Genomic DNA, 16,352 nt, shown 5'->3' on the forward strand with positions numbered 1-16,352 from the left:
GAAAGAATATTCATCAAGTGTCCAGGAGTGGTTGGTTCTATGTTAATTCTTTCTTAGTCCGAGAGACTTTGCTCTTCAAAGGAAGACTTCTCATATTTTCTGATGATGGTAATCTGGGAAAGTTTAATTATGCCCGCGGAATAAACGTTGCCCGACTTGTCTAAAAAATTTTTTTTTTGTTTTTTCATTATTTTACGTACAAGTTTAAAAGTAGTATCGTTATATTTTAATTTATATTCTCTAAACAAATATTTTTGTCGACAACGTGTGTTGAAGTAGACGACATTAAATAATTTTAATAAATATTTTATTAGTTTATTATTACACAAATATTGCCAAACCATTATTATATATTATTAAGTTACAATTTTCAGTAAACTTTTTAATTAATTAATTCAGAAAATGAAATTATCTTATAAATAACCATAGTTTTAAGTTCATATTATTAAAAATAAATATATACTAAGAATATAAACATAATTTAATTCCTAAAATTTTTACTTAAGGCTTAAAAGTGGTAGTAAAGAAATTATGTGTGTAAATAAAAATTAAATAACTTTTATACTTAATTATATATACATATACATAAATGATTAAATCACAAGATTTAGATTCTCAAGCTAGAGGTGTATTACCAGTGATCATATTTTCTGGCGTTTCAGTGAAATCATATTCGAATACATTTTCAGCGGTAAATAAATATTTTTAATACCAAAAATATAATTCAACTGATTATAGCCTGTTCTCAACTGTCGTTGAAACTTAATTTGACAGTTGCGAAACATCCATTTTCTGTTCAAACCCAAACCTAAACTAAACGAGCTAACCAAACCTATCTTGCTCTTACGAGAGTTCTAAAATTAACTATTCTAAAGTTTTTATTAGATTTATTCGTTTTAGTTAGGTTTGGGCTTAGTATAATTTATTTTAAATATTTTTAAAGCAGTATTTTGTCATACGATGTGACGTCATAATTCTTTGATCTGATGATCGCGTATCGGATCATCGGTTTTTGAATAAATAGTTTTACTGAAACTCAGCAGTGAGACTGTAAATCAATTGTTTGATATATTTTAACGGGGTGAGTTAGTAAAATTGTATTTATACTAGTGAAACGATATCTTCACTGGTAATATACATTCACTGTAATATATACACTACGTAATGTATGTATTTTTAAATACATATAAAGTAATTTATTGCATATTTTTTATTTCTAATATATACAACCAAGCTTAACTTTAATTAATTATCACAATATTACTCCGTGAGATTAGGAAAATCTAGGAAAACATAATCTATGATAATCGATCAAAATTATAATTATATTATAATCACTAATTTCTGTCTTTTAGACACGATATAAATTCAAAAACACAAAAAGGTAAAACATATGTGACTCAAACCAAGGTCTTTCAATTATTTATATTCCACTGATGGTTTTAAAATAGCCAATTTATTATGTACGATTTCTTAAATAAATCTCAAAAAAGTATTTTTTGTAGTTTTTCTATAAGAAACATCTTAAAAATACTTAGATAAATATAAAATAAAAAAGTATATAAAAAAAACCTAGATCTGTGTGTAACGAATGAAATTATTTAATAATTCTTTTATGATAAAAAGTGTGTGCTTATTTATGTAAAAATGTTATAAAAACTAAATTTAATAATAATAAGTATATTTAATATGTTAAATGTTATTTTTTAGAATAAAACAATAATAATCTCAATCGTAATATCGCTTATAAATATTTAGGATTAGATTGGTACTTTATAAAAATAAATTATTTATTATAAATAGTTCATACTTTTTATAGGTAATAAATTTAATAAACTGTAGGGTTATATATACAAATTTTATCTACTTTTAGTTGAACATTAAATGAGTACGATACTAATAATTTTAAAATTATTCATGTTCTAATAACTTCATAAATTGTAGTAAGTATTTCAATCGTACTTTAAATTATATAGGATATATATTATTTACTTGTATTTATACTGTACATGTTAAGCATATTACATTACGTCTATAGTGTGTAAGGTTATATTTTTACTCAGTGAGATACTCGAGCAAAATACAGAATGTTCCAAAGAAAGGTTTTTACGGTTATGAAAATATTTTTTTTTTGATAAATTCGCTGCGCCTTTCTTTCGCCTATTTCACGTTCTTTCCTATTTTCCGGGAAGCGCTTTGCATCAGACAATCAAGAAGTCAGGAAGAGCGGCGATGTTTGCTCGTTAGGAGGCCGTTACGAGCCGAGGGAGGTTGTGGGTGGTCGGGTGGATTATGGATGGGGTTGGGAGTAGTCTGCTGTGTCCTAACTTCTATTTCCAGTGTTTAAAAGCGGCAATCGCCACCCTTGCAACCTCTTTTTAAATCGTTCAAAGGCGAAGGCGGCGTCCAAAGTTTACAAATAAGCTCTCGTTTTAATCAAGTGCGATATTGAACATATCACGTATACTCTTATACTATCAGATATTGTTAAAATATCTTTCTTAATACAAAAGCAAGGGTTTTTACTTGATAAGAGAAAGAAAAGTATTTTACTGAAAATATATAAAATTTGATTACTATTATATATATGTACATATATATAAATAGTCATTGAACAGATTTATTAATATATAGCTTTAACCATAAATAATAGCTGGAGTATACATAAAAATATTAAATAACTTTTCACAGTATTCTGATATACAATAATACAAAAAAATATTTTTTTATTTTCATTTAAGAAAAAGGGTCGAAAAAAGAGTTGTGTGATTTAATTTTCTGAAAAATTACTTTTAAATTTTAAATCAACTTTTCATATAATCAATCTAATTTTCTTGATTTATTAATTTTATATTGCAAGATTTATTGACGATTTTTTTTAAATAAACCATTATTTTACATTAGTGATTTTCTTGTTAAATTTCGAACAACCCTCTACGCTTATTATACAATATATTAAGGTAAGTAAAAAACGAAATCGACCACCTAAAACTCTCGTAAAAAATAAATTACGAGCGCTTCGCTAAAAAAAGTATGAAGGTAAAATTTGCAAAAGGGGCGCGAAATTTCTACCGCGCATACGAATTGCATCCATCAGCGAATTTCCTTAGTTCCGACTTATGAACCAAAGGGACTTTCATTAAGTTTTTTCTTGTTACTTTATTCACAATCGAGGGTAGCATTGCTGCACGCCTCCGTGTGTATATCAATTAACACTATGTAATTATACGAGAAAATTAAACCCGTTATCGCCGCGCGTATGAGGGGGATGATGATGGCTTAATGTAGCGTGAAACAAAGTCGTTTTGTACTTAATGAGGGTGCCACTTTCTGAAAAATAAAATGTAAAAGAAAAGAGGCAGGAAAAAAGTTGTAACTACGTTAAGATGGTGTAATTCCAACGAACGTGCTCTCTAGGCCCTCGGTGGTTCGGTGTAAAAGTCAATTATTATGGGATAATATTTAGGTCTTAAGGATGGGTATGGTATTTTTTGTATTATATAGAATATCACTTGCTTTATGATCTGTTGATCTGATATTTTTTTTAATTTGTAAACAATTTTTTTTTACTGATAGTATATATTATATATGTTTTCTTTTTTTACGTTAAAGTGCAAATCCGTAACTATATACTTTATTTAGCAGGAATTAACATTTTTTTATGACAATAAAAAAACCTGTCATATATGTTAAAAATGCCTAAATTTTAAATCTAGCAATAGTTTATTTTAGTGATTTTTTGTTATTGTCGATTTTATAATGTTTAAAATCAGCGGATAATTTTACATATAAATCAGATACTTGAGTTATTGTAACAAAAAACACATATTAAAGTATTACATTATATAATCTCAACGGATTAATGAGTATAACAATGTATAACAAAACAATATAACAAAAAGCTATAAAAACGATAAAACTTACTATAAAAAAACCATTGTTCTACAAAATAACTTTTTTTGCTATGCTTTCACTTTAATTTAAAAAATACATAATAATCATAAGCTTTAAATAATTTTTATTACTATCAATTATAAGCACGTTAAAAAATACCAAAGATATAAAAATACGAAGCTTTACTGGGAAAGCAAATACAAATAATATACCAATGCAAAGGTTGTGTTATTTTTAGCAAAATTTATGGATAGTGTAATTTATATATTGTACTATATTACATTTGTGTACTATATATGCTATATACTCTATCTATACTAAGAACCAAAGTTTGATTGTTTCTAGTAATAATTTACTTAAGTTTTGTTGCGCATTTATAGCAGAGAACGTTTAAAAGCAACGGAGAGCAAGAATTTACAACCATTATTAACTGGAGAATAAGCTTACTGACCATAGAATAGATGGAAAATTCCTTAATTAATAGACTTCTGAGTGACAAAAGGAAATATCAAGCGGCAATTTGAAAGCGAAATTCTCCTCGGACCTTTTATCAGACTATTCTCTGGTTATAATAATCGTAGGAACGCCATATAAAACTCAGCACGTGGTGCAACACCTCTAAGAAAATAAAATACGGACCTCTACTAGTTAAACAAAAAAATATAGAGAAAAGAAACTAAGAAGAAGCCATAAGTTACTCTGTAAAGTAACAAAAAATTTAACAACCACAAATACATATACCATCACTTAATCAAGAAAATGGGCAAAAAATATTAAGAAATAGCTATCGCATTCTTGTTTAGAGAATGAAGAAGAAAACTTACAAGCATTTATGGAAGCATACATCAGCTCGACTTTCCTTTAAAAAAATAACAGAAGTTAATTTCATAATTAAAAATGAATTTCAAAAAAGCACCAGGGCATGACTTAATTAAAAAATTATTAAAAATAGTATACAAATTATTACACCGAAATAATAGGACTCCAATATTTTCCAACACATTGGAAGATGGCACAGGTTATTCTCATTCCAAAACCAAGAAAGAACCCAGAAAACGTAACATTTTACATGTCAATTACTCTTTTGCCTATTTTAAATGTTTGAGAGGCTACTGCTACGTCAAATATATTCAACAATACAGAAACAAGAGATAATACCAAGCACAATTAAGTGGCAAATGAAATTAATACAAAATCTACTGCTTTACTGGATATACGTCGAGCTTTAGATAGTGTGGCATATGGGATAAAAATTTAAAATCAATAAGGCACTACCTCGCCATATATAGTCGACCCCCCCAATAACACGGTAAATTTGTGTGTGAGCGAGCCATAGGGAGGATATTTCATCATATGCGCCTGATTCGTACATACGTATTGCAAAAGATTGTATGAGTTTTTTCTAGTCTTCCAACTACACGCACCCAAATAGCACGTACATTGGGGGTCTACTTTATATTAAATTATAAATCATATATGAGTGATAGATATTTTATAATAAAATATCAACATGAAAAATCTTTCGTCGATCCAATAAAATCTGAAGTACCTTAGGGTGGTGTACTAGGGCCATTACTGTAACTAATATATACAACAGTGCAAAATATTTATAAATGCACCTTGACATATGGCATATTTGGAGTGAAAGAAAATATTACTGGCTAATGAGAAAGACAACAACTTGCAATGGAGAATAAGCTGCTCGTGTACAAATCCATCCTAAGTAAATTTGGATGTAAGGTATTCAACTCTGGGTATCAGAAAGCAATTCTAACATACATAATTCAGAAGTCGCAAAATTAAATTTTAAGAGTTATTTTGGATGCTACGTGAAAGACTGAAGAAACATCCCAATGAATTGATTATGGAGAGATCGACTGGAAGGCTAAAAAGAAAAATTATTGATGAATCGCTGATGGGCGATTCACCCACGTGAGATTTAATGAACGTTAGAATGAAAAGACAGATTAAAAAAATATATGGATTAATAACGAATTAAAAAAATATGCTTACTATCTTATAATATTAAAAATTAGGATAGTTGAGAACAATTAAAATAATGAATAATCAAAACACATGTATGATTAAAAAATATGTAAAACAGTATTAGCGTGCTTGTGTCAACGTTTTTGTTTTGAAAAAAAGACGTTGGGTTTCAATTTTACATCAAATTTATTTTAATACATTTTAGGCGTTGTAAGTTGCCCCAAAACGAAGTTGGGTATCACAGTTAGTGTAATATAATATAAAAGTATCGCTGGACTCTTTACATTGCGTGTTTTCCTAAAAACCAGGGGTGGCTGCTAACCGAGCAAACGATAATGGGCCAGCATTTTACCGAATCCCGGAAAGCTCTTTAGGTAACCTACGGACCTTGTTTTAAATCCTTTGAATTACGTTACGATGGAGTTTAATATAATAAATGTAATAATTTAGACCAAAAACGTACGAGATTCTCCAACAAAATTACCAGAAAACTATTGTATATACTATAATATTTTATCAGATATTGCAACTATAAACAGTTTTGGGTTATACTTTATAAGCCTAAAAATCGATACGAGAAAATTTAAACGGGGTTTTTTATTATACTCATTGTTATATCTTAGATATGCCGTAATTAAATATTTCAGTGGTGGAAAGCAAAGAAAAACTGCGCTTGAGTATAATGGAATAAGAAATAAATCTTGTGTGGCAGTCAAAAACTCAGATAGAGACTTACAAAAGTTGGAAATTTAAATGCAGGAAATTCGCACGGTGGATCGCTTGCGTCTGAGCTGGTTATCCATGCATGAGCAGTCACATTTTAAAGCTCTTCAGATTCGAACATCTTTTAAAAAGTGTTCAATTGTCGGTTTGCGTCGATAGGCGTTATCTCGTGGTACATCCGTTCCCTGTCAAATCAACCCCCGGTTGCTTCTACGTGCATGGGAAAATTTTCTTCCTGGAAAAACACAGACTTAGAATATTAAAGAAATATTTTTTCATATAAGTTAGGGTAAAAGTCACTTAACCATTTAACAATTAAATAATATTTTGTATTTTTAATATTAATTTTAATTTATCTTTAAAATACAAAGTATAAAGATTTTTGTACCTTTTTCATCTTGAAAAATGCAAGCTTTTTCAATTACCATAACTACAATATAAATGTATATATGCCTATATTGCGAAAATGTATTCTTTAACATTGATTTTTAACTCAAAAAGATATCAAAGCTTATTACTGAACACCCACTCAATTAAATATAAAAAAAATCTGGTGCCGTGCGATCTAAGGAACGCGTTTATTTAAAATCAGAATTATAAAAGATTTTTAGAACAGATTTTTATTCTTGTAATGGCTTCGGTTTCGTGACGTTCTTTCACAAGCTAATGTCAAAATATCTGTGTCAACATCAGAAAGATTTGTTGGTCGGGTCAAAATGAGCATCGATCCCGAAGCTAGGATCGTCATCAGCGATGATGAGTGACGTATGTCAGCTGTTTCGGTGTCTAAATAAGCTGATTCTTGAGGTCGTTCGACGAGTTGATTATTCTTTCGACGACCGAGTTGTGTATTTTTGTACACGTCCGGATCCAAGTCGAGTGAAGTTTACAGATCGATAATTAAGGAAGTGGACCTCATGGTTCATGAGCCCCAAATTGAGTAATAACTCTTATACAGTGAATTATTAGTGGAACACTATTGCGCGATTTCGTGCTTTAAGATATTTATTACTTTTTTTAGTGTCGAATGTTATAGTTATAGCACCAACTAAGGCGTTGAGAATATTAAGAGCCAGCTCAACAAATGCATATTTCGAGATAATCTACTATAGTTGGGAATTATGATCCAACTAAACTCATGAATCTAATTACCATATGCTAAGATAGAGATTATTAAGCAGTGGGAGTATGAGAAATAGTTATTCAGGAATCCACGTTTTACAAGGCTTGAGAATAGTTATTATAAAATAAAAAAAATACTTTATTGAATTAATTATTATTTTTGAACTCTTTCATTATCATCTGCATTGTGTCATATCTAGCGATTCCATCGGAAAACTTGATCCCACGCTTTCGAAACAATAAGGCCCCGGATAGGTTCGAATCCCGGTCTCTCTCATTGTTTTCGCATAGTGTCGATCGAAATTGGCGGTCGTAACGAACTGCCGGGCGATTTCGTTAATGAACGAATTCGTAATAAAGGATGTCGTAACGTTGAAATATCACCCGGGCCGGAACCTCGCTTTTCTCGGCTAGTTGGGGGTGGAAAAAAAGAAAAACACTCGCAACGAAGCCGAAACAATGGCGATATTTTTACATTATCTCATTAATCACGCGTTGAAAATCGAAAGCGAGCAGGATTTATGCGCCGATCATTTTTCTCTTTGCACAAAGGCCGCTTAGAGCTGCGATGAAAAGCAGCTACGTTAAGAGAGCCGAGTTAAATTGGTTATCGTCGGGAAATTGTTTGTAACTAATGCTTCTGTTTAGCGTATTGCTATTTATTCGTGTCCTTAACCGTTGAAAAAGCAACGGGTTATGTTAATAACCCGATGAAGGTAACTCAACAGTCAATTTCAATTAATTCAGTGTTACTATAACTATCTACATACAATTAATTTATGATCTTTATAATTAAGTAAATTTAACATTATTTTTTGGTATTATTTATGAAGCTCATTGAACATATGATCAGAATTCCAAAACAAGTTGCAATATTTTGCTAAAAAATATTTTCTAATCCGTCCCTATCTACAGGTAGCTAGAAACGTTTGATTCAAATATAATGCAAAACGACATTAAAATACCTCTAGATTAGAAAATAATTATTATCAATATTGCATATTTTTATTATTGTAGTATTATATATTTAAAAAAAACAATTATTTATTCGATACAAAGTGACTACTATCGCCATCTGTTGCAATAAGCTAAAATTTAAAGTTTTTGTATATTTTGTTATACTAACGATTTTTTCATTGTCTTAATAAATATAAATTTAATAATTGAGGTGTAACTCTATATTATATCATGTTGTTAATAAAGTTAGATAATAAAATAAATATATGTAGAGTATTAATTAAAATAAAAAGTGGCACAAACAGGTTACGCAAAAACAATATATATAAGTAAAACAAAAAATACATAGTAAGAAAGAACAAAATCATAAAATATTGAAATTTAATTATACGAACTGGACCAACTTCTCGTTGCTGTACATTAAGCAAATCAATGTGCAATATCAGCATATTATAAAGCCATAAGCGAATCGGCTGGACTCTAATAATTTATTTTATATGCCAAATACTTTTGTAAATAATATAAATATTATTTCTAACGACCATTATTTTATACGATTTTTTAAAATTTTTAATGATGAAAATATCGTATTATGTATGTACCTCATAATTAAATAAAAGACGAGAGACCCGCTGCAAAGCGAGAGAGATATTTCAATTTAAAAATGACCCGAGGGTTGGGGGATCTGGGGGGGTCGACTGGGTTTTCGTTTCGAGCATCCCTTTGCTCGTCGGCGAAATAAATACGCGGGAGGATTTAACCCCGGAATTTACCTGTCAATTATATCACCTGTTATTTAACGCGATTGTACAAGGGTGCGGTCGGCGCCCTTTCAACTGCCCCTCAGTAATGGCTCTCTCCTCTAATTCCTACAATGTCGATAATTGCGAAGCTCTACAATAACACACTAACGACCGATGACCAACGTATAAAAATGTACTCTGAATTAAATGTATATTCAAAAAATAAATATAAAATAACAAATGCATTTTATCAACGTAACTGTTTTTATTGCTACGTTACAAACAGAGGAAACTATTTTACTATAAAAAACATCACCATGTATGTATCGCAAATTACGACGAATAGAGTGAATGCGCTCCAAATAAAGTAAGCTAGATTTTTTCAACTTATTTAATGTGATTCTGTATACATTTGTGTAGCTCATTCTGCAGTAATATTTAAAATAAATTGATACAAGAAAAACATATATTAATTAACAGTGATTAATATCAGTAGTGAAAATAGAAAAAAAGTACTGGCAAACTACGACAATTATTTTTCAATAAAACTGCAATTGACTTACCCAAAATACAATCTGCTTTGATGAATACATTTAGAACAATTCAGCGAATGTCTTCATCACTGCACGACTTCATGTTTCTAAATAGAATAAATACCAACACTCATGAACTCAGTTGCTATAAACATGATGGACATAGATATGTTTCAGATTAGAGTTAAACAATAAAAGTAAAGTAAAGAACATATTATTCTAATTACTTTACAAATATTTTTGATTTACAAATTTTAAAATTCAGACAGAAATGGCGCGCTCTATTTTATTTTACTTGAGGTAGAAATACTGCTATTTTTAATTATAAAACACAATATTTTAAAAGTAGAATAAGGTTTCGTTTACATATATTGTAATCATAATAGCGTTCCGGAGAGTTTTGACTTACTTAGGTGTACAAATGTATAATTATAAAAATTCAATAATATTCAAGGAGCTTAATAAATATTTAATTTTTAAATTTAGTAATGTATTAAGATTGTATTTAACAATTTAGTTTTATAATTTTAAGCAGATATTGTTTTTTTGACGACAACACCGAGATGCACGCCCCCATTATGTGCGCTGGCGCTACGAGGGTTGTATTATTCTATGAGAAGCAAATGAAAAAAATACACTTCTATACATCGTGTGCTCCTAATAGCGCAGAACGAACCTCAGTAATTATGTTATTAAAATATAGTTCCTTACCTTCTTGTCCGATTTCACGCAGTTTGCGGACGAAGCGTAGATTAATAAATTCATTTAGCTCTGTTTACGTATTGTGCGGTGTTAATAAATAAAATCAAAAAAGCGTCGTACATTTTACTATACTATTTTTAATTAGTCTTCTCTTTTAACAACATGTTTAAATAGTTTTTGCTTATAATAATAATAATAACAAATAAGAAGCATAAAATCTCATTTAGTATCGTATGTCGCAAAAAATATTAAACTGAATTGCAATGTAAAAAAGACGAAATGGTTTTGCATTATAACCGAATATGCGTCCGAATGCGTTGACACATTTAAGAAAACGTCGTAATCCTATTCTTGCTAGATATAAACAAAAAATGTCTTTATTTTTGTATCTACAAACAATTTTGACTAAAAAATAAAAGGCCATAGCCAAAACAGGTTTTCATAATAAAATTTCCAAAAGATCTGGGGTCCAGTCATCCCCCTGTTTGTACAAGAAACATTTTTCTACCTTCCGACCACTAAGGTTTAATTTAAAGTTGACATTAGTTGAACACGGTAAAAATACACATAACTAGTATATAAAGAAACTGTTTACTGTACTTTTTCCATGATCAAGTCTTGATAGACACAATGCAGTGCTATTTTAAAGTAACGATATCAAATTAGAATATCGAAACTTGACGAATGGCTATATACAAAGAATATATTAAAAACCTAATATACTTCAGTGATATTTAACTATTGTACTAGTTATTGATTTTTTATACACGAGTTTATTGATTTTTTTACACACGACTTTAAAAATATGTTACTGATTTTGCATTTCTCTAAATATGAAACCGTGCAGACACACGCGCGTGCCGTGTGTCGCTTTTTTGGAGTTCATTATTTGTCGCATGCCGCGTCACGTCCCACCCTCTCTCTCTCTGGATAAAATTTGCCAACATAAGAGTTTGTAATTCGAGTATTGTGGTATTATTAATGAGAAGTCGCTTCGGAAAACACCTATTCGTGGTCTGGTTTTTATCAACACTTTTACAAAATAATAATAACAATGTTTAATAATATGTTTGTTACATATATAAGACTCGATTTACATGCTAGATTACTCAATTTACATAAAGGTACTGCATCATTAGATTTTTTTTATAAAAGGTTTTGCTTGTTAAAAAAATATATTCGTTCTTTAATAACGTTCTTTAATATCAGTGAGTGTTCAAATTTATAGAAAATATCTATATGATTTAAATATTTTATGATAAGACTTACACAACTTATTTTTGTGAGGCTGGATTTAAATTCATTTTGTGTAACACCACATTTATTTTACGAATCACACATATCATTCGCATAAAAATACAAGATTTACATTCTTTTACGACTGTTCAACTCAAAACGTCATAATATCAAAACACGCAAGGTTGTCAGATCCAAAATATTCGTTTCAAACTCCGCTTTTCCACTGACAAAGAGGCTACGAAATATTATAATCTGCTTTCGCATATGTATGCATACATATGTAAGTATGTGGTATATATATGTTTGTTCGATTTCCATGAGAAAAAGCTCACGGTCCAGCGAACGGGCGCTGGATGCTGGGCGATATAAGTGGCGTAAAGTTGCGATAGTATCGCATGTGTGCTATCCGCTGCTATGCTATGCTACGTAGCATCCATCACCACACTCGGATGCGACGGACTGAAAAAAGAACACGGGAGAAGAGCTTCGCAACGAGTGTTCGCCCAAAAAAAAAACAGAACGACGAAAAAAAAAACAACGGAAGAATAACTGCTATATAGCAGACGGGGAGCACCGTCGAAACGGGATTATATCAGAAAAAATACCAGCACTTAAAAAATAACGCGAGAATCGCGAATGTGTGCCAATTAGCGAGATAAATCAACCGGTGATCCTCCGTGCGAAGAATTGGTATAAGTGCTAGATTTATCTACACACGGGGACAATCCTTTGTTTGTCCATATATACAGGATAGACCAATAAAGTACGTGAAAGACGTACGTAAACTTTTTAAATTATTTGTTCCGCGATCACAACTTTGGCATTGTAATAATAGGGAGGATTTTGAGAGTTTTGTGTAATATACGAGGTGTAGTAATTACTTGACTGGTCCAATGCGAATAATTACTCGAAATATTTTTTATATTTATCTGATTCAGTCTATTAATTAATGTGTAATTCATCCACTACCTGTTGAACAAATATTCGGCGATTTATTGCTATAATTTCATGTACTAGTATAAAGATAAAAAGTAGATTTGTTCACAAAACCTTACGAATCTACATAATCATGACGAAAGTTAAAAATCAAGATTACTCCTGGGTAAATATGTGATTATGTGTTCAAAAAATTATTAAAAAAAATTGTTTTGGTATTTTGAATAATACCAGAATATATTTTTAATTTCATCCTCAAATGCCGTTCTGGGCTTTAAACATACAAATGTGCTATTATATTACAATGAAAAACGAGTTGAATGAAATATGACAAGTGCGAGGTTGCCAAATATTCACATATTTAAAATACAATGGTCGTACAACGCAAATATTTTAATTTTAAATCTAAATAAATTTAATAAACGAATAGGCGCGAAACCTCCCCAGTCAGGCCAAGCTTATATTAACGCATATATTTTTATACAGATTCATTAAGAACTTACACGTGATATCCCAAACTTCGGACACAAAATAATTTTAAAATACGGGACAGCAGCCGCTTCCCTCTGCACGTCAATGCTGATTCAGCTACGACATCCGAAATCTAGAGTTTGAGCTGATATTCGAAGACAAATGAAAACGCAAACATTACATATTTATTGTAAATGCACAAATTTAACGTGACTCAAAATTTTAACCCAATAATAATAATTCATTACTAAAATTTTCCTTGCATAAAAATAAACACCCTGACACGAATTTCAGATTAAACGTGAAAAGATCAAATAATGAGATGATAGTCTATATCAGTAAAACTGAAATATCGACGTTTTTATTGTATCAATACCGATATTGAAAAAATAATTAAAAAACTGTATTTAGTATGTAGGTATTGAAGCACTAAATGTAGTGGTTTAACACCAGTTTTGTTAATGTGTAAGATCTGTCGTAAATTAATTTGATATGGTACATAATATGTCTTAATTATATTATATGAATATAAAAATGCATATATTTCTTCATACATATTTTAATTTTGTCATTTTGTGTTTTTTTAATAACCCTGAATTTTCCCTATTATTTGTAGAAGAAAAAAAAATTTGTTTAAAAATATTTTCTTGACTTATCTTCTTTACTTCACGAAGTGAAGTATTATATTCAAGCATTTCGCCAATAGCCTTTTTTTAGCTAAGATACTCAGCTTTTTTTTATAAAGACATTGCTTCTCGTTTCACTCGTTAGTTCACCGAGCATCTCTAGCGTCCTATTTCAAATACGTCTACCCTCAATCCGTGTTAATCCATCATAATCCTTGATTCTCGTGGATGTGAGATCAATAATTTTAAACAATTTATTATTTCACTATCAATCTAGTTCTGAGATAGTAATATTTGCTTCATATTCTTAACTGACACTTATGTTGCTACTTCAATTATTAAACGTTTCAAGTGTAAATCCGTTTGTTTAAATGTTTTCCTGTCTGAGGCGCCCTGAAGCTTCAGTGATTATATCAAGACGCATTCAGCTCGCATCTTCCAGCTATGTGATTTCTGTCTCGATTCTTCCGCCCGCGTAAATACGGCGCCCCCTCAGCCTGCCAGCTAGTCGCTTCGCCCCCGCGTTCATAAACCGACCGGTTGTTTTAATATTTAACGCCGTTTTACACCTGAAGGAGTTATACATTGGCAACACTTGCTCTAGTTGAATATAAAAAAAAAACACTTCCGGCTAACCCGTATTGTAGCGTTGTTTATTTTTAACAGATTTTTTTACCTCAAACCCCTGTGTTTATTTTTTGTTACTAAAAGCACCGGTTGCCAGTAGTATATATATATTACATTATTTTATCTAGTTGGGATTAAAAGTACAGTTGACTTACGAGTTTAATTCGTCCCGAAAAGTCGAAGTCGAAGTTCCACAATACTGTAAATATTTTTAAGATAAGTATATGTTTTACAGTGAATATATATTACCAGTGGAAATATATTTTCACTGGAATTTTAGTGAAATCATATCGGAATACATTTTCACCGGTAGATACATATTTCTACTACGGAATATATACTTTCACTGACAGGTGCAAGTGAAATTATATACTGCTCTAAACTGTCATTTAATAGACGTAAACCGACAATTTACGTGATTTTTTAAAAATAAAGCACGTGGTTGTGGGTTTCAAGTGGGGTTTGGTTAAATATTTTAGGTAAGGCCTAAGAATGAATAGCAAATAGACGTTTCGATACTGTCGAATTGACACATCACCTGGTAAGGTTAAAATGTTCCGAACATAGTGTAACAATAGTCTCACTGAACAGGCGCGTACGCTTTCGCTCGCTCGCGTGTTAACAGTTTCACTTATTCATGACATGAGAATATTTCGTTGGTTAAATAAGCAAGCGATGCAATTGACCCATCAACATCTGCATCTGTGATTCGTATTAGCTATCTCGAATCAATAGTCAGTCGATTCAAAATATAATTCTAGTCTATTTCTCAGTGGTAATTGGTACATAGTTAAAATAAACTGTTACTATCTTTTCCGGCGTCTATTTTGAGTCACAACTTTTTGGCCTCAAAACCCAAAACGTGAAACGTTTAAAATTTACTTTTCAAGAAACGTCGTTTATATTTTTTTTTGCGTACAGTTGCCTCAGTCGGTGGCATATATAGATAAATATTTTTTTTAAAGTAGAACTGTCATTACTATATATAATACAATTATAAGAAGCAGATGAAACAAATTTCTTTGTAGAGCTTTTTTGTAAAATTAAAAAGTCATTATTTATCAATACATAACTGTATTATAAATGATTAAATTTTAGCATAATATGCGATATAAAATATTATTAATTGATATATTAAACATCGTGCTACACTATATTGAAAGCTTTTTTGATATTATGCGTTGTATTATCAGAAACGCGGATATGTGCTTTCTAATCCTTTAAACGCAATTGATTATTTTAATAAGATAAGGATATAATCAGGATTTTTAACTTGGTTTTTATACGCATCATATGATTATTTTATATATTGTGTATAAAAGTTTTACTACAGCGATGAGTTATTGAACTACATTATAATTCGCTTGAGAGCACAATTCACGGAAAATTTAATTTATTCACGATTTCTTGCAACCGTTCGTAAACTTTTCACTACAAATATCGATTTTCATATACAAAAGAATATAAACACATAATATATTATATCATAAAACACGGGAAATTCTTATATTCTTAACAGGCACACGTTGTTGTAATTATTTTCATGAGATCAGTGGTAATACGGGTATTATGCGAACACAAATGTAACGCAAACGTAATAAAAATTATAATCTCTAAGCAAAGAGCATTATTAATTTATTTATGCTCGTGCAGAAAATTATTATCTTGGCTTGGATCTAGAGGAATAAAAAAAAAGAAACGGGTTTCATGTCGGCTACGCTGATAAAAATGATAAAGTGCTTATTTTTCTTACAACCCTGTATTATATAGAGTTATATCAACGTGTTGCTCGA

The 16,352-nt window shown here is 30.3% G+C and overlaps 1 protein-coding gene across 1 annotated transcript in view; it reads left to right on the forward strand.

The window, feature by feature from the left end:
• Nucleotides 1-16,352, forward strand: part of LOC148232098 (uncharacterized) — a 99,373-nt gene that overhangs the window by 32,073 nt on the left and 50,948 nt on the right. The gene's annotated exons all lie outside the window — the stretch shown is intronic.

The sequence above is a fragment of the Plectrocnemia conspersa genome, unplaced genomic scaffold (genome assembly GCF_051122295.1).
Source record: "Plectrocnemia conspersa isolate PC_06_02 unplaced genomic scaffold, ASM5112229v1 ptg000009l, whole genome shotgun sequence".
Taxonomy (NCBI): Eukaryota; Metazoa; Arthropoda; class Insecta; order Trichoptera; family Polycentropodidae; genus Plectrocnemia; species Plectrocnemia conspersa.